General features: G+C 40.8%; 1 protein-coding gene and 1 long non-coding RNA gene across 3 annotated transcripts in view; one reads left to right on the top strand and one right to left on the bottom strand.

Moving 5' to 3' along the window:
* AGBL4 (AGBL carboxypeptidase 4) overlaps positions 1–26,939 on the bottom strand; it is a 1,887,457-nt gene that overhangs the window by 417,725 nt on the left and 1,442,793 nt on the right. The gene's annotated exons all lie outside the window — the stretch shown is intronic.
* Positions 18,141–22,440, top strand: LOC131279764 (uncharacterized). 2 transcript variants are annotated; one of them, XR_009187212.1, is made up of 3 exons: positions 18,141–18,208; positions 18,671–18,743; positions 22,149–22,440. It is a non-coding gene; the product is annotated as an uncharacterized lncRNA (long non-coding RNA). The 2 variants fall into 2 exon arrangements; XR_011649565.1 differs by lacking the exon at positions 18,141–18,208 and having other exon boundaries at positions 18,482–18,743.

The following is a 26,939-nucleotide window of genomic DNA, read 5'->3' as shown; positions in this document are numbered from 1 at the left end:
GATAGGTGGCTTGAAACAATATAAAATCATTTAAAATCCTTAGAGGGATGATGTGAGCTATAAATAAATAAGTACATTTTTCCACTAGATGATTGAAGAAGACAAGTCTCCTTGTGTGGCCCCAGAACGCCCTACTGTCTGCATGTTTGAGCTGAGTCTATGTCAGCCATGAGAGTCAGTCAGGCCTTCAGAGCTGTGGGATTTCAGAACTATGGAATATGGTCTTGAAATCAGTTGACCAGAACGTGTGACATGTGAGATGTCACTTAAACTTTCTTCACTTCACTTTCTCAGCTAGAGAATGTGGGTGATCCCTATATGACTGTTATTCAGGGCAGTAAGAGGATTAAATATGGTTTTGGATATGGAAAGCACTTTGTAAACTGAGAAGCACTGACACCTTACCATCATTACTCAACCCAGCCCAACACTGTTCTTTATTCAATTAAAGTGGGGAGGAGGACTAGAGAGTTAGGGATTGGAGGAAATCTTTCTACCCCCTGTAGTTAGCTGTATGGCTTTGGGGAAAACTTGGAACCTCTGTTTCCTCATCTGTAAATAAGATGGAGTCTAATAATACCTTGCAAGGTTTTGATAAATTTTGAATAAAATGATGCAGCTGGCATATTATGGGTGCTCAGTAAATAAGCATTTTTGCCTATTTACTTTTTGAGAGCCCTTAGAAAACCTCCAAAGGGCCATATACTTCCCTCAAAGTAAAGTGGGTGGACACAATCCATACACCTGTGTTCCATTCTGAGCCAGTCAGGGAAAAAAGACCTGCTGGTTAGAAGCTCTGAAGGTTAATATCAACCAGCCTGAAGGAGGCTCTGGTCTACATAATTCCTTTTTCCCCAGACAGGAGGTCCTCACCCTGAAAGAACCCTCATCTGTACCTTTTGGAGACCCTGACCCTTACTCAGGTCAGTTAAAATATTCTCTACTGGGTGTCTGCTAAGTTTCAGTGACATGTGATTGCTAAGATATAAGCATTAAAATTAAGAGGTGCTCATAATGTAGTTGGGAATGCAGTGTGCTGGGGACCTAGAAGACAGCAATATAATTGTAATGAGGAATTCCAGGTAGGTTCTCAGAAGAGTTGAAACCGGTACCAAACATTGAAGTATGAGTTTTCTAGGCCGAGAAGAAGAGGGTAAGGAGGAATTTGCTTGAGCAGAAGTACAGTTTTGAGAGAGAAAGAGAGAGAGAGAAACAGAGAGAGAGAGGATGTATGTGTAAAACAAGTATCTTGAGAAGGCAAGGTTAGCTAAAGTTGGCTTTTAAAGTTTTTCTGTGAAACTTCCAAGCTTCTTCCCTCTTCCTCCAAAGTTTATGCAGGCTCTTCTTCTGAGACCTACTCTCCTTATACTCCCTTTTCTTTTAGGGAAAGCAGTAACTTGGCCCTTTTTCTCATAGGAGAATGACTCTTAACCAAATTGTGATTCACTTCTCCAGGACCCAGGTGACCATCTTGTGACCATACCAAATCCCAATCACTATCTTATGGGTCAGCCCACTCTTACAGGGTCACCCAGATTTATGGACTGACAAGCTCTTTATTATCAAGCATCCAAAGTGGTTAACAAAGTTGTCTTTTCCAGAGGTCTGGAGAAAAATACAACTTATAAAACATGTCCTCCATCTCCTCTTCATGTTATCTGATGCCAAATTTCTAATTTTACAGGTAAGTTGTGAATCTCCCTGAAAATAAAATAAATTCCCTGTAAAGGTGCTTATAGCTTTATTGCAATGGCATTTTCAAGTACACAAATATCTCATTTATTCCAAATTGTTTAGGGAGTTATGGGAGTAAGAATAGTTTAATATATTGAGCACTACTAACATGCCAAGCAGTTAACTGGTGCCTTTATTTATGTTATCACATCTAATTCTCATATCATCCTATGAATTAAAATTGTTTTCTCCATTTTACAGTGGAGAAAACCAAAGTCAGAGATGTTTTCCTATTCTATTGCTAGAAAAGGGAAGAGTTGGAAATCAAATCCAGGTCTGTTAATTCAGAGTCTATTTTAACTGGGGGCCTTAGGCTTCCCAAATACATATATATTTTCCAGACAATTCAATGAATTTCAAAGCTTTTTAAATATTAATTTAGATATTTTGAATATAATCTTTCTAAATCATATCACATCCTCTTTTGTCTTTTTTTGCAATGACTCATTTAATTAATTAATTAAATTTTAAAAAAGATTTATATTATTTATTTTTAAATTTCTCTCCCCCCTTCCCCAATTATCTGCTTTCTGTATTCATTTGCTGTGTGTTCCTCTGTGTCCTCTTGTATTCTTGTCAGTGGCACCAGGAATCTGTATCTCTTTTTGTTGCATCATCTTGCTGCTTCAGCTCTCTGTGCGTGTGGCGCCATTCCTGGGCAGGCTGCACTTCTTTTGCGCAAGGTGGTTCTCCATGTGGGACGTACTCCTTGCGCGTGGGGCTCTCCTACTCAGGGGACACCCCTGTGTGGCATGGCACTCCTTGGGTGCATCAGCACTACGCGTGGGCCAGCTTATCACCTGGGTCAGGAGGCCCTGGTTTTGAACCCTGGACCTCCCATGCAGTAGGTGGATGCTCCATCAGTTGAGCCAAATCCGCTTTCCCTTTTGTCTTCTTGTATAGGCAAAGCTGAACATAAATTAACCTTACCTTTTTTTTTTTTGCAGGGCATTTTTTGCAGTTACCCAGAACACCTTAAAAATCACTATGCCTTTGCCTTGCTTGGCTGCTTATTAAGTGATCATTGGTTTTTCCATGTAGTCATATGCTAGCTGTGTTGCCTTCTTGTAATTTCTCCCTGTTCCTTTATATCTGCTGCTTCTAAACTGTTTTAGGCTACTACATAAGATAGCTGTGCTTATTAGAGTATGTCTAAAACAAAGTAAATAGGGTTGAATGATAATTGGAGTATTTAAGGTGTGTGGAGATTGTGGTAATTTTAATGCATATGCCCATGCCAGTAGTTACAAAGTAGTTAACATGACATAAGAAGTGTCATGGTGTTCATGGTCTTGTCTATTTTCATCCCAAGGACCCAATAGAGAAGTTACTCTTCCTATTGAAAGGGTCAAAAGCAAACCTGCCTGTCAATTCCACTTCCATAGAAATGGCAGAAACGCTAAAGCCATTGGATGCTGCATGTTCAGGTTAGAGAATGAAACTTGCAGGTTGCATAAACATACACAGGGAGAAACCATTCCCATTGAAATGATTCATTTTGCAGAGCTTATTACCAGAGGAATGAAAACCTCCTAAGGAATACCGTTGTTGAAGATTGTGATTAAAGTGACTTTGGAGTAAGCACATAGCAGGGAATAAATTTTTTCCTCAAATATTAGCAAGATTCCTATCACTAGGAAGTTATATCTCAGCAACAAGTTGTTTGGGAAAAAAATAGGGTCATGAGAGAGAAGGATGGCAAGGCACATGCAGTGCAGGAGAAAAAAGGTACAGAACATGTGGAATACATACCATTCTTTTAGCTATATGTGGCCACATGTTGCCAACAATTATTACTGATAGGGATTTGCAAGCATACAACAACTCCTCTCAACACTGTGTAATATGTTTATGCTTCCTATTTGGTTACCTGTATGTAGTTTTCATTCCATGTGGTACATTTGTTCTCACTCATTACTCTTGTTTTTCCACAAATCCTGAATTTGAGAATATCTCCCACTATTGTGACAGAGATTTGGACTTGATAGACCCTATTTAACTCTTTGAGTCAAATTTTTAGTTCCTAGAGTGGGTCAAAGGAAGTAAGTAGACTTGATTAGTGAACGCTTACTTAGTGAATTTTAATTTTATCTCAATATGTGACAATACACAAGGGTCTTGTGACATCTACCAAGAGGCCTTTAGTTTTTTGGATTTCATGTAGGTAAAAAAGGCTATATATCAGAAAAGCTTTATAAGGCTGTTAATAAGAGTTCATTAAATACTATTGTTCTCACCTGAAGTGGAAGGCAACTGAAGTACAATGTCCAAGAACTAAATAAAATTCACTAAACATTATTATTGAGCAATACTATCTCTCTAAAATGATCTTGCTAAAATAAAGTCAACTTTTAATAGAAGCTCAGAGGAAAGAAGTTATTCTCCAGAAACAGGGTCCTGGAGTTCTCACTGAAGACTTTTGGTTTGGTAGACACAATCTGAGAAGCTCCCTACCTACTTAAAATAAGAAAGTCTTTCCACATCACTCAGAAACAGAAAAATATGCAGACCGCCAAGAACTTAAGAAAAACATTCATTAAGACAGACTGTCAAAACAGTCAGCTCACAACCAAATTTAGGAATTTCACAAACAAGTCATGGGGTGACAGAAGCAAGAGAAAGAATGACAGTTCTGACAGTTCTTCTTTTTTTTTTCCTTCAGTAAACTGCCCGTCAGTGCCCTGGCCACTGGCTTTGGTGTTAAGGCATCCTGGAGGGTAGGCATCTGGGAGAGAAGATGAGAGGTAACCATAATTGCTGCTTGTCAATAAAGTATTTTTACCAAATGGCCTTGTCCATATGGTAGTTCTTTCCTATTGTAGATTATTTATACCCCTTCAGCTTTTCACTACCAAAGCTAATCTATACCATATCAGTAAAAACATTCCTAGGCCTTTGAATTTCCTTCATTCATTTCAAGGAGGCTGGGCAACTAAGTGCAGAAGGCTGTTAGTGGAGGCAGGCTTTGGCTTTGTTGGCTAATATCAAACAGAATCCTTGGATGATTCTGAACAGAACTAGGTTTTTTTAAAATCAGTTTTGTGAGATGGTTTAAGAAGAACATAATCTTTTCCTGATTCCATCAACTGATTCATCATGCATTTGAAATGTTCACCACCATTGACTTTTTTTCCCTTCCCCTCTTCTCCCCCACCCCACTATTTTTGCTGTCTGTGTCCATTTGCTGTGCGATCCTCTGTGTCTACTTCTCTTTTTTTCTTTTCTTCTCGTCTCTCTCCTCCAGGATTCACTGGGATTTGATCTGGGGAACTCCAATGTGGACAGAGGTTCCCTGTCAATTGTGCCTCCTCAGTTCCTGGTCCCTGCTGTGCCCTACCTTGACTCTCCCCTTTGTCTCTCCCCTGTTGCATCATTATCCTGCTGTATGACTCACCTGCACGGACACTTGGCTCACTGCATGGGCACTTGGCTTGCCATGCAGGCACTGGCTCATCGCCTGGGCACTAGCTCACCACATGGGCACTCGTGCAGGCACTCAGCTTGCCACACAGGCATTGGCTTGCCACTTGGGCACTCGCACAGGTACTCAGATCACCATACGGGCACTCACGTGGGCACTCAGCTCACCATGTGGGCACTCGGTTCACCATGTGGGCACCCACATGGGCCCTCCCTCGGCTCACCGTGCAGGCACTGGCTCGCTACGTAAGCACGCTTTCTCTTCTTGTTTCTCATCAGGAGGCCCCTGGTCCTCCCATGTAGTAGGCGGAGGCCTTTATCACTTGAGCTACATCCACTTCTCATCATTGACTTCTTGAAACTCTATTCCCTTATTTATTATTTTATTTGATAACTGTTGACTGAGTTCCTTCTTTGTGTCAGGTGCTGTGCTAGACACTGGGATTAAAGCACAAACAAGAAAAAGACCTAGAGGCAAGAGAAATCAAGGTGCGTTCAAGGAACGAAAAATGTTTTGTATAGCTGGGAGGAACTGTAGAGAGTATTGGGAGAAAGATAAATTAGAGAGGTAGGCAAACACCAAATCATTCAAGGCCTTATTGGCTAACTTAAAAAGCCTCGTCTTAGGTTATATAACAATCATCTTAAACAAAGTGGAGGAGAGGTAATAAGGGGAAGGGGACATTTCTGGAAGATCGAATCAACAATCAACAGGACTCAGTGACTGAGTCTTGTTACTGTGGCAAAGAGGGTATGGGTGGAGTCACAGACAACTTGAGGGATTCTGGCTCTGGCAGCTCAGGAGATGGCAATGCCATTCTCTGAGCTGGAGCAAACAGGAGGAAGTGTTGGTTTGGAATTTGGGGAAAGATGATGGGTTCTGTTTGAAACGCATTTGAGATGCCTATGGAATACCCTGGTTAAGATATTGAGTGGGAAGTTGGATAGAAAGATTGGAAGGTCTAGAGAAAACAATGGGCTGAAGCACAGATTTGGATGTTTGCTACAGAGAAATGTATTTGAAGCCATGAGGGGTAATGAAATGATGCAGAGAGAGGCTGTGGAGAATGAAAAGAGAAGAGAGCTTTGGGCAGGAACCAAAGAATTTCAACATTTGAACAATACTCAGAGAAAGAGTTACTAGCAAAAACGATTGTGGCCAGGGAGAGAGAAGGGCCACCAGATGCATGCTACGTCACAGAAGGCTCATAGTTAAGACTGTTTCCAGAAGAAGGAAATGGGTAATAGTATTATACTAAAACCCAGACACCCTTCGGTAACCTTGGCCAGAACAGCTTCAGTAGAATTGAGGGGTTCAGAAGCCAGACTGTGAAGTACTGATAGGTAGGCAGAGACAGAGAGAAAGTCAGAGAGAGAGAGAGAGAGCAGAAAATGGGTACTGATAACCGAAGGGGATATAACTTTGAGGGAGATTTTTGGTTTTTGTTTATTTATTTAAAGATGGGAGAGACTTAAGCAGGATTAAATGCTATGTGAAAGCAGTAGTTTTTCCCTTACTGAACATACATATAAGGAAGGACTGTTAACTACATTTGCTTTTGTTTAATAGCCAAGTAGAAAAGTGAAAAAAAGACTTTGTCTGTAGCCATACAGTAGGTCAGTGCAGGACCAAGACTGGAACTCAGATCATTTATCTAAATGGAAACATGATGAACAGTGACCTGTGATGTGGTACCAAATGCCTTAAAATTCCCTGAGACTGTCAATTGTTTCTTCTGCATGGCTTCTCTTCTTTACCCAAATCTTTCTTATTGTATCTATAACCCTGTAATAATTTCTTTACTTGTTTATCTGCCCCATGAGCCTGGGAGCATTTTCAGGAGAGGGGCTATGTCTGTTTGGTCTTTGTATCCCAAGTACCAAAAGGAGTTTGGCACAAACTCAAGAGGAGGGGTCTGGATTCCTCAGAATATTCCAGGCTCTGAGCCAGATACTTTCATATACCTCAGTGCTTCTCAACCTAGACTGTGTGGTACAGTCTCCTGGGGAGCTTTAAGAAACATTGAAAATCGGACCCCTGAAGCAAACCAATTAAATCACTATCTGAGGGAAGGGGTTTGTTTTCTAACCTCTCAGGTGATTCTAATGATCAGCCAAGGTTGAGACCACTGTTTTTCATTATCTAATTTAATGCTATTAATAGGCTTTGGGGAAGAGTGTAAACTATAATCCATGCAGTGCAGCAGTGCTCCAAAATGTATTCACCAAATGCAATGAATGTGCCACGATGATGAAAGAAGTTATTTAAAAAAAAAAAAAGAAGATAATCTTATTGACACAGGATAGTTTTCCTTACTTGGCTTAGCCTTGACTTAGAGGAACTAAGCTACAGAAGAAAAAAGATCTATTGAGTTATGATTGGTTGTTCTCAGGATTCAGGTTCTGGGATAGGAGCACTTACAGTGACAGGAACTTAGTTACACTTTGGTTTGCTGACATGGGCTTAGCACTAGGGACTCCATCTCAGGCCTGTGTAACTTATGTATCATCTCATAGGCTTGTATCTCTTCTTGTTTTGACAATAAAAATTATCAAAAGAAAAAAAAAGTCTTCGGGGAAGGTAATATGATTCCTAATCAAGGAGTGACGATGTCTCTGAGAGGATAATGATACCCAGATATCGTGTGGTAGGGCCAGGATTCAATATGCTATCTATATGACTTTCCAACAGATCCTCAGTAAATGGCAGTTCAACAAAAGCTGAACTGAAATAAATGGATTTAAAACTTTTATATCGCCCATCCCAGCATATTTATCTTTGTCCATTTGTGCCCTGTCCCCTATTTCAGAAAAAGGAGTCATCTCAACATACCTTGGGAATTATACCAGGGAAATACATCTAAGATCCAACAACTAGATCAATCATTTACCCCTGAATTTCTGGAATATTTCCAAATTGACTTACTCTAGTCTATTATATTATTTATGGTAGCAAAATTCTAGAAATTTCAATATTTCACAAGTAGTAAGTAAATGATACAATAAAAATACTTAAGTCAGAAAAGATGAATAAAATTTGGAGTTGCTTGCCCAAATATAGGCATGTTATGCATTATTTCATGGCCACAGATATTTTTAAAAATCTAGGGGAAAAAACCAAGGCATTGCACTAGGATTTAAAAATATTATCTTAAGTCCCACAACAGAATTCTCAAGTACATTTTAGATTATATAGCTATATGTTTGCCAATGAAGGATCTGAGTCTTAGACAGGTTAACTGAATTTTTCAAGGTTACACAGACCTGGGTCGGTCTGATGCCAAATCCAGTTCACTACTCCATATTGCCTCTTCCATATGAATCAGAGGCATGTGGTGCTTTTCTAGTCATGAAGCCCACACACTGCATGAATATAGAAGCTCACATAATGGTGGCAGCAATTATTTCATTATATACTTAAATGATTTTCCTTTCAATAGAGAGAGCATTAGTATTCCAAACATGAAGAAAACGTGTGGTTTCTCTCCTTTTTTTTTTTTTTTTGTCTCAATGCCAGGGCTAAACGGCATTCCAAGAGTCATTTTCTCTGATTATCAGCTTTGGGGGATTGGAAAACATTGTTGATGACCACCGAAGCTGTCAGAGCTCCCTTAATAACCCAAATACATTACTCAGAGGTTTGCCAGTAACCTTTTGATAAAAAAAGAAAAAGAGAATAATCCATTAAATATTGAGTAATCATATTTCTTCAAACAAAGCCAAGAGAAACTCTGTGGGGGAATTAATATCATGAGCCTCAGTTTCCTTAGTAGTCTTTTCACCTGAGCTCACCACTGTATCCCATTCTTGACATCTGTCCTTACATTTTTCTCACTATCTAACCATTGTGTGCTTACCTGCCTGTCGTCCCCACTGAACTCTAAGCTTTCCAGGGCAGGTATTCTTTCATCTCAGGGTTCCTCAACTTGGCACAAGGCCTGGCTGCAAGCCTTTGCCTGGCAAATGTGTGCAGAATGAACAAATGCAACCTAATTCTTAAGGGGAATTTGTTAAGTGTATAAATAGTGTTTATATAATTTTTAAATCTCTATGAGACCTTTCATGTAAATTATCAGACCAGCAGAAATTCCTCATTAGACTGTGTCCAGATTTTTGATTAAGTAAATGTGATACCCAAAGTCTGAGGCATGCTTGATATTTATTAAATAACTATCCTAATTAATCATGAGGCCAAGTTCTTTATGAACTGCTTCCACAAATTCTACCTTGTGCACAAATACCTACCTCCTCCTGAACCTCTTTCACTCAAGATGCTTCGACTAGGTTATACCTGTTCTGTCTGCCAAGAATACCCATTTTTTGGGCAAACTGCCAAATTGGCAAGAAGGCAGACTGAGTATAAAAGGAGAGCATTCGTTCTTGACTGGCACGGACTGGCCTGAGGACATGACCTGCAATAGCTAGGATGATGTCCCACAAGTGCCTCAAAAAATCCATGTCTTCAACTGAGAACATGAATTTTTCACCAAAACCTGCTCCTCCTCCAGCAAATTGTTGTCAGCTCACTATATGGCATTATTGTCGCCTCAGTTACTCAGACCAGAAACCTGGGTGTCATTTTAGATTTCTCTCTTTATTAAATACTCCCATTGGTATATTTACCAAACCTGTTGATTCTAGATCATAAAAAGACCTTAAATTGTCCGCTTCTCCATTCCCACAGCTACTTACTCAGTTAAAGGCTATACCATTTCTCACATTGATTTCTGCAATAACCTCCTGACTGGTCTCTCCACCTCCAGTAATATCCATACAGCAGTTAGAGGTATTTTTTCAAGATGTAAACTGACATGCCATTCCCCTGCCAAAATTTCTCCAGGTACTTTTTATTCTTTTTAGGAGCTAGCCTTTAGTTGGTGTCCCTGGGGGCTTCGGCTCTCATCACTCCCACACTAGGTTCTAGCCATGCTGAACTGCTTTGACTTTTTCCAATATGCCTTACCCTCTCTTGCCTGTGCAGTCTTTAACCTCCCTGGAACAGTCTTACCCTGATCTATCTTGACTAGCTCCTATTCCCCCTTCAAGTCTCTGCCTCATTTTCATTTTCTTTGGGAAGCCTTACCTGGCTCCTTTCCGACTAAGATAATTGACCCAGTTGGATACTAAGTTCTAAGAGAGCAAGGCTATGTCTTCCTCAGTGTCTAGCATAGTGCTGTATCTACATTATTTTTGCTACGTGAATGGATAAAATGAAGGAAGAAAATCAATACTTAATAAGTACTGACTATGTGCCTGACATTTTGTCATTCTATCACATTTAGTCTTCACAATGACACTGTATTAAGGCATCACAGTCTCCATTTTCCAAACAGAGAAATGGAGACTGAGAGAAGTTGAATAAGTTATTTAAGGTCACATGACTGGTAAAGGCAGAGAAAGGAGTTTTGTGCCTGACTCCAAAACCTATGTCTTTTTATCATACCATATGCCTAGCATGGGCCTATACAATATAAGATAATCAAAAAAGCCTGGTTAAGTGAATAAGTGAACACATGGGGGTCATGGCTTCAAAACAAAAATTATCCATTTCAACCATGAGCTGAGTAAATCACGGAAAAGAGGGAGAGATCCCCTAATATCTTGTCTTTTTTCCCCATAATACTGATTCTTTTTCTAACATTCCACTTAATCTCTTTATTATGTTTTTTGTCTCTTTCCTCCTGTAAAATACACAATCACAAGACTATGCACTTTGTTCAGTAAAGTATTCTAAGTATTAAGGATAATGCCTGGCAAAGTGGGTGTCAATAAATATTTATTGAATAATTAAATAGCCATAGTATTATTCTTTGAATGATGTCTTGATTTCCAGGGCTTTCTGGCTTACTTTTGCAAATACCTACCTGTGTGTCTAACTTGAATTTCCATAGGACCTATAAAAAGACTCTACTCAAAATGAAACACACTTTTTTTCACAGTGGGAATTATTTGTCAATGAAAATGGCTTCCAAAAAAGAGCTGCAGGTTCAATGGCAATAGAAACACATTTAGCTTCTTAGAATTTATATTTGTTGGATAGAATATTCAAAGTTTGTTCACATCCTTATGGTATTTTGCTTGTTTATTTTTTGAACAAAAGTTCTCACATTCATTAATGAATCAGCCTATTAAAGCAGAAGCATGAAACAAAGAAAAAAATAGTTATTTTCCCAATAAAGAAAGTCTAACTTGGGAAACGGGCTTGGCCCAGTGATTAGGGCGTCCGTCTACCACATGGGAGGTCTGCGGTTCAAACCCCGGGCCTCCTTGACCCATGTGGGGCTGGCCCATGCGCAGTACTGATGCGCGCAAGGAGTGCCGCGCCACGCAGGGGTGTCTCCTGTGTAGGGGAGCCCACGCGCAAAGAGTGCGCCCCGTAAGGAGAGCCGCCCAGCGCGAAAGAAAGTGCAGCCTGCCCAGGGATGGCGCCACACACACGGAGAGCTGACACAACAAGATGACGCAACAGAAGACACACAGATTCCCATGTCACTGACAACAACAGAAGCGGACAAAGAAGACGCAGCAAAGAGACACAGAGAACAGACAACTGGGGTCGGGGGGAAGGGGAGAGATAAATAAATGAATCTTAAAAAAAAAATCTTTAAAAAAAAAAAAAAGGAAGTCTAACTGTTCTGAAAGGGTGACTTTTTGAACTTGATACTGTAAAATGCTAGTGACCTTGATATAGCATAAATATGTGTGCAATCGTGTGATTCCTTATAGACCCAGTTTCATTCTTCTCCAAAGTCTTCTCTTGGAGTTGTACCTGATTTTATTGCCAGTTTTCATGTGAATCCATTGGGGACTGGGACAATTCTGTTTTATTTCTTGGCAGAAATTGCTTGATTCTAAAAGTCTTGTGAGAATAGATGGCAAGATTGGGAGTCAAATGCACATGCTACCACAATGGTGGAGGAAGCGAGAGAGAGCAAGAAAGAGCACTATTATAATATTTGATCCTTATTACAACACAGTGATAATGACTAATAAGGAATTATTATTTTTACCACTTGATAGATGAGAAACTTGAGTGTGTGAGTGACATAAAGCCCCTAAGTTAGTGTGATAGAGAAGGCACCTGAACACAGATCTGACCAACAAATGGAGATCTGGGATAGAAGACACTGGGAGGAAATGGGATTTGAGGTAGAGAAGTCCTAGAAGTATGTGCTCTACCACAGAGAAAAGCAGGAACTAGATTCAGGAACCAGGTAATAAAACAAGGATGGAGGCCCAGAGAAGGTATGGGAGAAACAGCAAAACTGAGCTGTATATCTAAAGAGCTTTGTGGGAAACAGGCTTGGCCCAGTGGTTAGGGCGTCCATCTACCACATGGGAGGTCCACGGTTCAAACCCGTGTGGAGCTGGCCCATGCGCAGTGCTGATGCGTGCAAGGAGTGCCCTGCCACGGAGGGTGTCCCCCGTGTAGGGGAGCCCCACCCGCAAGGAGTGCGCCCGTAAGGAGAGCCGCCCAGTGCGAAAGAAAGTGCAGCCTGCCCAGGAATGGCGCCGCCCACACTTCCCGTGCTGCTGACGACAACAGAAGCGGACAAAGAAACAAGACGCAGCAAACAGACAAAGAGAACAGACAACCAGGGGAGGGGGGGGGAATTAAATAAATAAATAAATCTTTTAAAAATAATAAATAAAGAGCTTTGTATTTCTCCTGCAGAAGGGCAGGATTGAATTCAAATCTTTTGACTCTTCTCCACCACCATACTCTACACCGGGTCTCCTCATTTCTTACCTAGACAATTGCAACAGCCTCCACACTGGGTTTACTTCTTCAGTCTTGCCACTGTAGTCTAAACCCCACACTATGATCAGACTGATTTTCCCAAAAGCAAATCTCTAACATGTTATTTTCATGTTCACCTCTTTATTATTTCTTCATTATCTGGAGAATAAAACTGAAACTTCTTAGCATAGCATTCAGGGCCCTTTATGTTGACCTCTCCAGCTTCATCTCCTATCGCTCCTCACATTCACAAAGGTATGGCCCAGTCATCTCATGTCCCATACCCCCACATTTTTGTCATACTCTAAACATGCTATGGCCTTTTGTACCACAATGTCTTGGCATGTGATGCTGACATTTTCTGTTCCTGGTGAAGTCCTGGTCATTCTTTATGGCCAGCTCAAATGCTACTCTTTTGGGGAAGATTTTGTTCCTCCCTATCCTATAGGGAGTTACATCATTATTTTTACTTCTGGAACACTCCCCATACTTCCATGGTACAATACAGCATTACCAAAATTGTTTATCTCTTCCACCCCCAGCCTGTGATATTATTGTAGGCAGGGTTTGTCTTGTTTACTACGAGATCACCAATATCTAACATGGCGTTTGGCACTTGTTGGTGCTCAATATCCACTAAAGTGGGGGTTCGTAACCTTTTTGTTCCATGGACCCCTTTGTCAGTCAAGTGAAAACCACAGACCCCTTACTAAGTCCACACTATACTGTGTATTATTTAATGAATATATCACACCACACCAATACGTCCCCACAAGAATAATGTCTTTTTGAATTTCAATTCAAGTTCACAGACCCCTTGTTAAGAATCCCCGCACTAATGCAAATGGTTTTTGAAGTGTGTTCCCTGGGCCAGCAGAATAAGTATCACCTGGAAACTTGTTGACAAATTCTTGAGTCAAACTCTACATCTACTACATCAGAAACATTGGGAGTGGGGTACAGCCCTCCATGTGATTCTAATGCATACTGAAGTTTGAGGACCGCTATATGAAAGGAATAAAGAAATCAAAGAGAACATTGGTAAGGGAAGAATCAGGAAAGGCTTCTTAGGGGAGGAAATATTTGCATTGAGCCTACCAGAGTTAAGATTTAAAATGCTGAGAAAGATTTAAAGGGCCTTCCTGATAGGAAACTGTAAGAATAAAGGCCAGGAGAAGAAAAATAGTACATAGTCAGACAATGCTGTTGAACCCAGTTGCCTGACATCTAGAAAGAGAGAAAAAAGCAAAGGGAGATCAGTTTGTTAATTTGGCAGTCTGTTCCACTGGCCCCATATGCTCCATTATGGAGGGACAGCTAGAAGTCCTTATATCTGGCCCAGGGCAAGTGCTTAATGGATGTTTGATGACTGACTGATTGAGGGCAGCTCAGCTGAGGAGGAAATACGTTGTTTGTGTGTGTGTGTGTGTGAGAGAGAGAGATCAGCTATATCAAGTAACTGTTTCTGAAAAGGAAAGTGCACAGAAAATGGTTCCATTGCAGTTAGAGCATAAACTTTCCCATATGGCTCCATCTAGTGTCCTAATGGGCAGATTTCTAGTCTAGGACATCTCTAGCCACAGAGGAAATATCCTTTGATTATTATGCTGCAGTAGGAATAGGAGTGGGATGCAGGTGGGGCAGCCAGGAACCCAGGCCCCATGCTTAACTCCTGGCCATGACTTCTAATGCAAAAAAATCTTTAGGTGTGCGCGTCCTTGATTTTTTTTTTTGGTTTTTCAATTTGAACTTCTATATCTTTCTTGTGTGGGTGCTTGCTTGTGTGTGTACACACACACAAACACACACACCTTCCTTGCATTTGGTTGTTCTCTTGTCCTAAGAAGACTGAGGAAGGATAAGAGGTCAATCCTTCACAGAGGTCAAATTCCAAAGGTTGTGTACCCGGAAACTGAATTGCCATATCTGGGTTTAGGTGATAAGTTTTGGCTATGTTCTGTAACCTCCAGCAGGGGGTATCCCAGACTCAAAGTAGCATGTGAACTAGAACTGGGGAGAGGGTCATTTTTCTTTAAAAGTAATCAATAAATGATTGTCAGTGCCTTTGGTAAGAACTGAATGAGTGCTATTCCAAAGAAACAATCATAGATGCAAGCATATGTACAAAAGTGCTCAGTAAATTGTAATAGCAAAACTTTGAAAATGCTGAAATGCTAAATGTTGAAAATAATTAAATCATTAAATAAAGTATCCACGTGCATACTAGGGACTATTATGCAATTCTTAAAGTCATATTTTTCAAGAATATTTAATAACATGGGGGAAATGGTCAGGGTATAATGTTGACTGAAAATGAAAAACACAGTATAACACACATTTTATTTAAAAAGTATAGAAATACAAAGAAAAACGTTTGGTTTTCTTTTTTTTTTTTTTTAATTTTTTTTTTTATTGACTTTGTAATAATATTACATTAAAAATATATATGTGAGGTCCCATTCAACCCCACCCCCCCACCCCCCCTCTCCCCCCCCCCCAACAACACTCGTTCCCATCATCATGACACATCCATTGGATTTGGTAAGTACATCTTTGGGCACCTCTGCACCTCATATACATTGGTTCACATCATGGCCCATACTCTCCTCTATTCCATCAAGTGGGCCCTGTGAGGATTTACAATGTCCGGTGATTACCTCTGAAGCACCATCCAGGGCAGCTCCATGTCCCGAAGACGCCTCCACCTCTCATCTCTTCCTGCCTTTCCCCATACCCTTTGTCCATTATGTCCACTTTTCCCAATCCAATGCCACCTCTTCTATGTGGACATTGGATTGGTTGTGTCCATTGCACCTCTATGTCAAGAGGAGGGTCAGATTCCACCTGGATTCTGGATGCAATCCTCCCATTTTCAGTTGTAATCACTCTAGGCTCCATGGTGTGGTGGTTGTCCTTCTTCAACTCCATCTTAGCTGAGTGTGGTAAGTCCAATAGATCAGATTGTAGGTGCTGGAGTCTGTTGAGGCTCAGGACCTGGCTATCACATTGTCAGTCCAGAGATTCAAATCCCCTAAATATATCTTAAACCCCAACATTAACTGCACCTCCAGCACATTAGCATGAAAGCCTTATGAAGGGAGATCCCATCTGAGTCCAGATTCATCACACATAAACCGTTTGGTTTTCTTACCAGTAGAATTATTGGCAATTTAAATTTAAATTTTACTTTTGTATATTTTCTATAGTGAGCATATTTATAGCTAAATATGATATTAAATTAAGAATTGGGCCACAGCAGAAAAAGAAGGAAAATGTTAGAAGATGAAAAAAAGTGCTAGTATTCAATTTTGAACATATAATCAAAAAGTTGTAGTCTAAGTATTTTGGAACAAGGTATTTTGGCTGTATTACCATATATAACCCAGACTCCATTATTATTACTGACCAAGAGGTCACAGCTGTTTTAATAAACTACTTTTGATTTTTTAAAGGATTAAATAAAACTATCTTTTCCTTTGTTATTAAAGAATAAAACATCATCTATGAAACAATGGATATGTAGGCTGGTGAAAAAATTTAACCAGCTGAGTCTGTGGTGGCAAGTTATACATCTTTGACAATGTCCATTCTTTTTTTTTCTTTAGGCACCAGGAGCTGGGGATTGAACCCTGGACCTTGTATGTGGGAAGCTGGTGCTCAACCACTGAGCCACATCAGCTACCCTGAGTTGGTATTTTCGATGGTTTTGCTTGTTGCTGTTGTTTTCTTTCTTTAGGAGGCACTGGGAACCAACCCAGGACCTCCCGTGTGGGAAGCAGGTGCTCAATCACTTGAGCCACATCTGCTCCTGATAATGTCCATTCTTAATGAGCCCTCAATGAACAGCATCATTTATATAATAACTGTACTCTGCCAGATATTTTCATATAAAACTCACAAAAATCCCATGAGTAAGTTGCTGACTGATACTTTTAATGTTAAAGAAAACTGCCTCAGAAATGGGGAGGTCAAGCAAGATTTACTGATGTTTCTTACAACCAGCACTTTCTGTGCCCAGTTCTGAGATAGTCATTGTGCCTGTCCTCTCATAGACTGATCTCAGCGAATCTTCAGCATGATTTTATGATATAGACAGAATTAGCTTTGTTTTGCAAATGACAAATTTGAGGCTCAGAGAGGGGAAATGACTTCCTCAATGTCATACAGATTGTTTGCAAAGAGCAGAGCCTGGCTGAAATGGAGATCTGTCTGCTTGCAAAGCTTAGACACTTTTTTTTTAAACCATATTCTTCATTTACACAAGGCGCTACCTCCTGGGGAGGATTAAAAAGATGGAGAAGTTGAACTGTTCCCCAGCCACCAGTGACTAAAGCTGTCAGAAGGCACCACCGTGGCCTGACTCCTGCTTAGCACTCCAGTGACTTTGAGGTTGAAAGGGACAAAGAAGCAGACTCCCTTGCTCTGTGAGGAGTCCAGAGGAAAGGCAGCTCTCAGGGAAACAGCTGGCCTTTCTCCAGCAGCCTGGCCTGAGAGATAAACAGATCAATGCAGACACTCCTCTCCCCCTAATGAGCTAATGGCGCAGCCGGGGCACTTCCTTATTGGATTGCTGGTCATGCTGACAGGGCCTAGTTAAGCAGGCCTACTGCGGGGGTGGGGACCTCATTTCCCCACTTCCTAGTGAGGTCCAGTTCCTTTGTACGAAAGCTAGAAATGGCTTGTTCCTTCATTTGTTGTTCACTGTTTGTGTGTTTGTTTTTCCTTACTCTAATAGGACAACGTTGAGATCTGATGGGATGATATTGTAAATGACCTTTTTGCTTTGTAGACAGAATGCCACAGAGGAAGGAGGCACTGATCTCCTATGAGGGAGCCGGGTGTGTTGCTAAGAGTTTTTACCTGGGCATTAGCATAGGTACTTTCAGATTCCCCTACTGAGTTGCTGTGGGACTTGGGACAATGGACCTCAATGTCCCAGGTGAACTGTACAAGTATAGGAATGATTGGAGGAAAAGGTGTTTCTGTGCCGAGTAGTTTGCCATGAGCAGAAGTAGTTTACCTGACACTGATGATTATATTAAGTTACTGATTTGCTCCTGCTCCTGTCCTCTGTAAAACTAGACAACTTGGTAATAATGGTAATGATAATGATAATAATGTCTGTTTATTGAGCATCTACTTATTATGAGACAACTAGTGAGCAAACAGTCTTTCAATAAACTTGCAAGTAAGGTGTTACCAACCTCATTTCACAGATGAGTAAAACAAGACTCAGAAAGAACATGTGTTGCTCAGGATCACACTGCAAGACAGCAGCAGAGCCAAGTTGAGATATTAGGCCATTCCCCAGGGGTATCCTGATTTAATTCATTTCCTATTGGCAAGGGTTGTTTGTTCTTATTTTTCCCAGCACCTTTCTTGCCTCCTGTCTGCGTACCATAGACCTAAGTCCTACTGTCACTCATCACTAACATCAAAGTCTTGCTCTCTTTTCTCGAGCAATCATTCCCTCTCTCTGTTCTCTCTTTTGTCACCTCTCAGTGCCCTTGGCTATATTTCTGCTGGTCTGCTGCTGTCAGCATGATTCAAGCATCACAATCAGAGATTGCCAAACTATCTCACTGAGCCAGGTCTCAAATAGTTGCTGATCCTGTATCGATTTATTCCTAGCAATATGTGGATGCCTGGATTTAAGTATACCAAGGGGCCTCTTCCTGCTGGCAATTGATTTGGGTCCTCCTGGGTAGCCAGAGAAAGGTGCATGGGAATTGGTTGAGGCAGAATCTCCCCCATACCTCTTTCCTGAATACTCAGATGCCTGAAGGCAGACTGGACAGGTAGAAGAAGATCAAGATGCTAGGAAGTCTCTGAAGTAGAAGGAAGCCAGGTAAGATAGAGTCCTAACCCCAAGATTGGACAATGTAAACTGCAGGCACAGAGGCATTCTCTGAACCTATTTTAAAATAGAACATTTATATATATACCTTTCTCTGAGGAGATTCCTCAGAGGGATTTGGTTTAAAAGTGTATTTGGACTGAACTATCTCAGTGGTTTACAAACTTTAAAAACTGTGGAACCTTCTGTACAAAAGAAGTTACATTCAAAATCCATAGTATAAAAATTCTATGGGGTGACAGATGTTGTTAAGGCTCCATGGGTGACAGTTTGTAAATCACTAATGTAGTCCAACTCTTAGATTTACCCTGCTGGTCACCAAAACATGGGTTTCTTGACTCATATTCCAGTGCTCTTTCCCCCGTACACATAGCATGGTCCATACATACATGCACCGATGCACCCATCAATCCATTCCACAACCAAGTAACACTGACTAAGATTCTACTATGTTGAATCTACTGAGAATTACAGGAAAAATCATTCAAATCCACAGAATGCTCACAGATCTTTGATTGATTGGCTTAAGAAAAGCATACAGATCCCCATGGACAGAATAGATCAGGGTTTCTCCAATTTGCTACTATAGATATTTTGTCCTAGATAACTCTTCAGTATGTAGGGCTGTCCTGTGTATTGTAGGGTGCAGAGCAGCACCCCTAGTCTCTACCCACTAGATGCCAGTAACACCCTTCCAAGCTGTGGCAATCAAAAATATCTCTGGACATTGCCAAATGTCCCCTGGGGGAAAAATCATCTCCAGTTGAGAACCACTGTGTTAGTTAATGTAAGAAAGCAACATAAGAGATCTTACTAGGTCATATAAAATTAAAGACCAGGTGAATGCAAAAGACAAGAGTTGTAAGAATTCTGAGAAGAAGGGGTTTCCCTGCACCCATGTGCTCAGTATGTGTAATCCCTGTAGTAGGAGAATGCATCCTAGGAGGATGGGGTATGGGGATGGGTCATTGCTAGGGTTGTGATATGACAGTGGAGACTGGGGGAGAAGCAGACTCTTGACTGAAGCTAGGCTGAAGACAAATGCCATTGTACTCCCGTTCTATGCTATCCTAAAGATTCCCTGGCCTGGTAGTTGCATGGAAAGTTTTCTGAACAAAATCAAATCACCTACCTCCATTCCTCACTATGCCACTAATTTTTTGTGGCATTGGCCAGATCCCTCTCCCTTGTGGGCCTCAGTTTCCTCACCTGTAACTTGGATGGAGAGTAGAGACTGTAGTCTCACCAATGATCCATAAGATCCTTCCAAGCATCAGGATTTTATTTTCTAAATTACCCCACAATCCTAGAAAGAGTTGAGTCAAGTCACTTTAATTCCTTTTGATTTTCAGTTTTTATCTCAGTCGCCACTGAAAACCCACTTGCTCAGTCAGACAGATTCCAAAGATATATATTAAGGACTTTATGCGCTTATCTATCTCCTGGAATATTAATGAGGCTAATAGTGATTAACCTTCATATATGGCTTTAGAGTTTACAAAACACCTTCAAATATGATATTTATACATGTGACCTGCAAAATAACCCTGTGAAGTAGGAAAAATTACTGCCTCTTCATGGATGAGAAAAATCAATGTTTAGAAAGGTTGAGTAGCTTGTCACATCCAGACCTGTCTGGCTTCAAACTCCTTGCTGTTTTGGGTGCATCCAGCTGTCTGTGTTCCTCTAAGCAGATCAGAAACTATCCCTCCAGGTCTACCAGAGGTAGGACATAAAGACCAAGTAACTGAGACAGTCAGACTTAATAAGGAGGGAAGAGATGGCATCCTGAGGACACCATGCTGACTGTGATAGTGGTGACAGAGCTGGCTGAACAAGTGCCAAGCCATGTGCTTTGAAAGAAGGGTTGAAAAAAAAAATCTTCCTACTGTCTGCCTGCCAAGGCCCTGCACTGGGACATGGGTATGGAGCTCTGCTTAAGGCTTAATTCTATTGATTACACATTCCATTTTACAAAGTGCCATTTGCCTGAAGGAGCAGGTGGTGTTTTCGGCATCCATTTAGCTGATGTATTAGCCATGTGGCTCAGTGCATCAGCAGGCCCGAGTCATCAATTTATGGTGAGATGACAGAGGGAATAACTCACTGTGGAATTGTAATGGGGAGGGGGAGGGGAAATGGAACACAGAGAAAGGGACAAAAACATTGGAATCATGGCCATGAGTGGGACCTGGGGAAGCAGGGAGATAGATGGCCTTTGGCAGCCCAACATAGGGCCCTGAGTTGAAAACAGTTAACATACTCAGGGTGACTCTCTGGCAGGCCCTGTGCTGGGCACAGGGGACACAAAGGGGAGTCACAAGAATTCCCACATTAAGGGGTTTGGCTTAGTGGGGAAGACAGAGATAAACTATTGATGACAATAACATCATAAAAATGCTGTAATATAGGGATATAGAGGTAATAGAAAAGTGTTTCAAAATTCTACAGCTCTGATTCAAAGCTCAGCTTTATCATTTACTAGCTATGCAACTGTGGGCAAAATTAGACTGGAATCGCCTGGAGAGCAGGCACTATGTCTTTATCCATTTTGAAAGCCCAGTGCTCAAGCCCACAATCTGGCATTGCCATCACAATCACCAGAGAATGTTAATAGTACAATTATAATAACAACAGAAGTAGTAATAATAGAATAATTAACGTTCATTGATCTCTTGCTATATACCAGGTACTTCTTAAAATACATGCCTTTCAACATTTACAGCAAGCCTGTGAATTAGGTATAATTATTATCTCTATTTTATAAATGAGTGCCGATGGAGACTCAGGGAAGTTAAAGAACATTCCTATAGTCACACAGCTTGTAGGTGCTGGTGGAGACAGGATTCAAACCCAGCTCTGCAACCATTCAGCCGTTCAATACTATGAAATTCAACACTCTTAATTATTGTACTCATTATTTAACCTTGTAGAGATTCAGTTTCCTTATTCGTCAAGAGAATATAGTCTTTATAGGTTTGTTTTAAGCTAAAATAAGACAATTTATGTGAAGCATTAATTTGTAAATTCCAAAAAGCTCAACAAATAGTACCATTATTATCATTACTGTTGTTAAGATTATTACATTCAGGGAGGATCTTTGAGGGTCAGAGCAACCTGCCCCCCCTCCCCACCCCAGTTTAAAGGTGGCTTCTCTAGTGCCCATGTATATATCTATTTTTTTCCTATTAAACCAAGGTATCTGCTCTGGTTCCTATCCTTGCTATTGTCCCAGTAAACTTCTTTTAAAATCAGATAATTAACTATTTCCTAAGACTTTTCTCATTTGACACACACTCTGAGGTAGGTCACTGCAAAGGCAAAATGTGGGCAAAACCAATAATGGCTTTGATGATTGCAATCCAGTAATAAAACTCATCTGCCTTCAACTTTTAGGGAAGAAATTCATCTGACAGAAGTGTAGAAGGTGGACTTGAGAGGAGGATGATAACCAGCTGCTTTGGAAGAAAGTTCCCCACCCATTTTTATGTGGTTTAGCTGGAGAATCACTCCCTTCCTGCCTGCTTTCCCTCCACCCAAGACAGCTATGACACAGAAGAAAGGCCAACTTACTGGCATTCGCTCACTCATTCACTTATTTATTCAACACGCAGTTTTAGAGGCCTCACTTGGCACCATAGAAGGCAATGAACTTACAGAGATGAATAAAATTTAATTGCTAATGTGATCATTTATTGCTGTTATTTAAAATAATGGCAATTTAGACTATTTAACTATAAGCTCTACTAGATTTTATTTTATTTTTTATTTTTTAAAGATTTATGTATTTATTTAATCCCACCCCCCACCCCACCCCCCTGCCCGGTTGTCTGTTCTCTGTGTCTATTTGCTGCGTCTTATTTCTTTGTCCGCTTCTGTTGTCATCAGCGGCACAGGAAGTGTGGGTGGTGCCATTCCTGGGCAGGCTGCACTTTCTTTCGCCCTGGGCGGCTCTCCTTACGGGCGCACTCCTTGCACGTGGGGCTCCCCTACGCGGGGGACACCCCTGTGTGGCAGGGCACTCCTTGCGCGCATCAGCACTGCGCATGGGCCAGCTCCACACGGGTCAGGGATGCCCGGGGTTTGAACTGCGGACCTCCCATGTAGTAGATGGATGCCCTAACCACTGGGCCAAGTCCGTTTCCCTCTAGTAGATTTTAAATAAAGTTTGTTACATCATTTCAAAGGAATATTATTCAATAATTTAAAATGTTTATACCTAATTTCAAATGTGGGAAAATATTCACAGTCCAATGTTAAATTATGTAACACTGTAAATATAGTATTTCTCCACCATATATACATAAATGCCAAGAAATTAGTTAGGAAGAAAATGTTCAAAATATTAACAGTAGTTATCTTTGGAGATAGGTTTAAGTGTGATTTTTTTTTCTCTGATATAATTTTTCTGTATTTACAAAATAATCTGTGATGAACATATAGCAGAAATTAAACAGAAAAATTTTGATTCCCAAAGTAAACATGATAATTATTATAATAGAAGTATGTAAAAAGATACTCCTGGCATAGAGAAGAGTGACTTTTCAACTATTCCATTTTACAGATGAGTAAGTTGAGGCTCTGAAAAATTAAGTAACTTGCTGTGTTAGTCTGCCAAAGGGGTGCTGATCTGTTGGCTTTTATAAAGGGTATTTATTTGGGGTAGAAGTTTACAATTACAAGGCCCTAAAGAGGTCCGACTCAAGGTTGCTTTCTCACCAAAGTAAGTTGCCACGTGTTCAAGCAAGATGGTTGCTTATCTCTGCCTGGTCTCTCAGGGCTTCCTGTATCAGTCTGGCAAAGGATTCGTTTCTTTCCGGGCTTTCTCAGCTGCTCAGCTGCTCTGTTCTCTTCAGCTGCAAACTATTAGGCGAATGGCTCATCTATCCCTGGGTCCTCAGGATCAAACGTGACAGAGCTCTCTCTCTCTTCTTACAGTTTTAGCTGTTTGAGCCTTCTCCTTTTTGTGACATGGCAGTACCAAAATGACAAAGTTCTCTCCTCTACTGTATGTTTTCTTGAGTGAGTGTCTGTTTATATAGGCTCAATCAGGGACTCAATCTTAGTCACATTACATTGACATGGTCAAATCAAAGCCCTAATATTTACAGGTAATTTAACCAAGTTCCCTCAAATGAATCCAATATAATCAAAGGGTATCAAACCCAGAATAGATTAGTTTAAAAACATAAATTTTTTCTTTTTGGGATTCATAAATAAACTCAAACTGCCACACTTACCCAAGGCTCCCCAGCTAGAAGGTAGCTAAAGCTCAACTTGAAACTATTTCATCTGATTCTCTGTCTGGAACACTTTCGGTTGGGCCACAGGTACTTTCTTAGAGATAGCTGGGTGCCTGCCTGAAATGTGGTGTTGACCTGCTCAGAGGGTGTCAGAGGCTATGCCTGTGCTACCATTCTGATTGCTCCAGAACAACCCAAGAGTCAAGTTGAGAAGCGTGGAATGATTTAGTGATGGAGCTCCAGGATCCAGGCTAGTCATGGATCTGGAGGAAGTGCATAGCACTGTAAAAATAACTTTGATTGTTGTATTTCGACTTTTCAAGATTTATGGTATTTGAACTAGAAGAATAATATAGGTCTGTGCACGTATTTAATGTTTTCGTTTAGATTTAGAAAATGCAGTCACAGCATTGAGTTGATTTTCATGTTTGAATATTTTCATATCTCTGTATTGCATGCTCAGCATTCATGATTAAATATACATCGTCAAGTTCAGTTTACTTTTAACTTTATTATGGTCTGCTATATCTGACATTTAATGAATTCTGCATTTGGCCACATAGTCTAGCCCCAGTGTTTTTGCAATTATACATTTGTGTGCATACATCCATAGGCTTGTAAATTCCAGTTACCCCAAGAAAAGTCCTCTTTAAACACAAGTATTTCCTGTCTTAAGAAGGACCTGATTCCTTCATTGTCAGCAAACATCAGAGCATGGGGACACTGAAATATCTTCCAACTTTACTCTTAGATCTGGCTCAGAGGGACCCTACCCTGAGCCCCAAGCTTAACTGACCGAAACATTGCTAGCCATGAAGAGAATATCTAGACATGTGCAATAAAAATTAAATTCAGTCCTCGTTGATATTTTGCCAACTTTTAGTCATATAAAACTATAGCTTTACAAATAATTGTTTATTTTGTCATTATGGAAGGAGTATTTGTCAAAGTAGGAGGATAGGTATATACTTTAACAGTTTGTTAGCTACATTTATAAATTTTAAATATTTAGACATATGGTATGTGGGCTTCTGTTTGTTAGATCTGAAAATCTTAGAGGTGGGCCTAAAACTTCCTCACAACTCCCAATTTACTGACAGGGTCTTGTGTGGGCAAAGACTTATCCAAGGAAACACATCTTACTCATCTCTGTATTTCTTTTTTTTTTTAAAGATTTATTTTTATTTATTTAATTCCCCTCCCCTCCCCCAGTTGTCTGTTTTCTGTGTCTTTTTGCTGCGTCTTGTTTCTTTGTCCGCTTCTGTTGTCGTCAGCGGCACGGGAAGTGTGGGCGGCACCATTCCTGGGCAGGCTGCTCCCTCCTTCGCGCTGGGCGGCTCTCCTTGTGGGTGCACTCCTTGTGCGTGGGGCTCCCCTACGCGGGGGACACCCCTGTGTGGCACTGCACTCCTTGCGCGCATGAGCACTGCGCATGGGCCAGCTCCACACGGGTCAAGGAAGCCCGGGGCTTGAACCGCGGACCTCCCATGTGGTAGACGGGCGCCCTAACCACTGGGCCAAAGTCCGTTTCCCTCATCTCTGTATTTCTAGTGCATATCATAGTCCTTAACACTTAGAACGTATGTAGTGAATGATGAATTGAAGTAACTAATTTGGAAGTTTCTTTTGTTTTGTATTTTAAACTGGGGATTTTATAACGGCAAGAAAAAGTGCAAGTTCAGGAGACAAAATCAATAGAATTTGTTAAATCTTGGATCTATATAGCTATCCAATAAATTATAATTAATATGCATATCCAATTTTGTGTGATTCTGGTGTGAACTCCAATCTCTCCTCAATAATAGAAATTTTCCATACTTTTTTTCTTTCATGTAAGCTTCTGCATTGCCAGTTTGCACAAGGAATTCCATTTTTAAGCACCTACTCTGTGGTAGGCGCAGTGCCAGACATTTTACATCTGTAATTTTATTCATCGAAGTAGTTTTATAAGATGTGTATTATTCCCATTTTACTGGTGAGAAAACTGAGGCTCAAACAATTTAAGGAATGTGTCAAATACTAGAAGAATCTGGGTTTTGGAAGCAACAAGACTTGTATTTGAACCCAAACCCTCTTACTAGCTGTGTGACACTGGGCAAGTCACTGAAGCCCTGTGCCAAGCAACTGTCTGCCACAGAGATTGGAGGGACAATGAGCCTGTTAATTCTCCTTTCCCTCCGGATAGTCCATGCACTCTGCAGATCTAATTACTTCCTTATATCAAGACTTTTTATACTACCTTGTACTCCTCTTATGGCACAGGTAGCACTGACAGTCAAGCACTTATTTACATCTGTTTTCCCCAGAGCTCATAACACTGTTGAGAGATTGGCATGAATGCATAGTAGTACTGGTATTATTAGAACCCAAGATCTTACCTAGAACATTGAGAAGAAGGGAAGCATTCATGAAAGGCTCCCAAGAGGAAGGGTCCCAAGAGGAAGAAACACTGGAGCTGAGTTTTAAAGGATGAGTGGAGTTTGTTAGGGTGATTATATACATCCTATCTCTGATTCCTGGGACGATACCTTTCGCAAACCACATCTTTGGAAGTAGTATCCCCAAGCAAAATCAGGGTGTTATTATAGAAGGAAGAAGAAATGAGTGTTGTACAAGAAAACACGTAATGTACTCTGTGTCTAGAGGCCTACACAGAGGTGGGAAGTGGAGGGTGGGGCAGGTAGAGAGGGGATGTGTTAACCAGGCAGCAGAGAGAGAGGGACTTTCCACCACTGAACTGGTAGGTCATGGGCACCTATAACAGCATGGTTGTTTTCTGATGTCTGCAGGTTCTACACTACCTCCACCCACCTCTACAAACCCCACATTTGCCCCTCCCCCCTCCAAGAATGCTTTCTCTTTAGGAGACAATGAGAGTGGATTGGAACTCTGTCACTGGATAAAGATCTCCTGTAGTTAGATGAATGAGGAAGGCAGACTTGGA

This window comes from Dasypus novemcinctus, chromosome 9 (genome assembly GCF_030445035.2).
Source record: "Dasypus novemcinctus isolate mDasNov1 chromosome 9, mDasNov1.1.hap2, whole genome shotgun sequence".
Lineage (NCBI taxonomy): Eukaryota > Metazoa > Chordata > Mammalia > Cingulata > Dasypodidae > Dasypus > Dasypus novemcinctus.
This window is presented reverse-complemented; position numbering and strand designations above follow the sequence as displayed.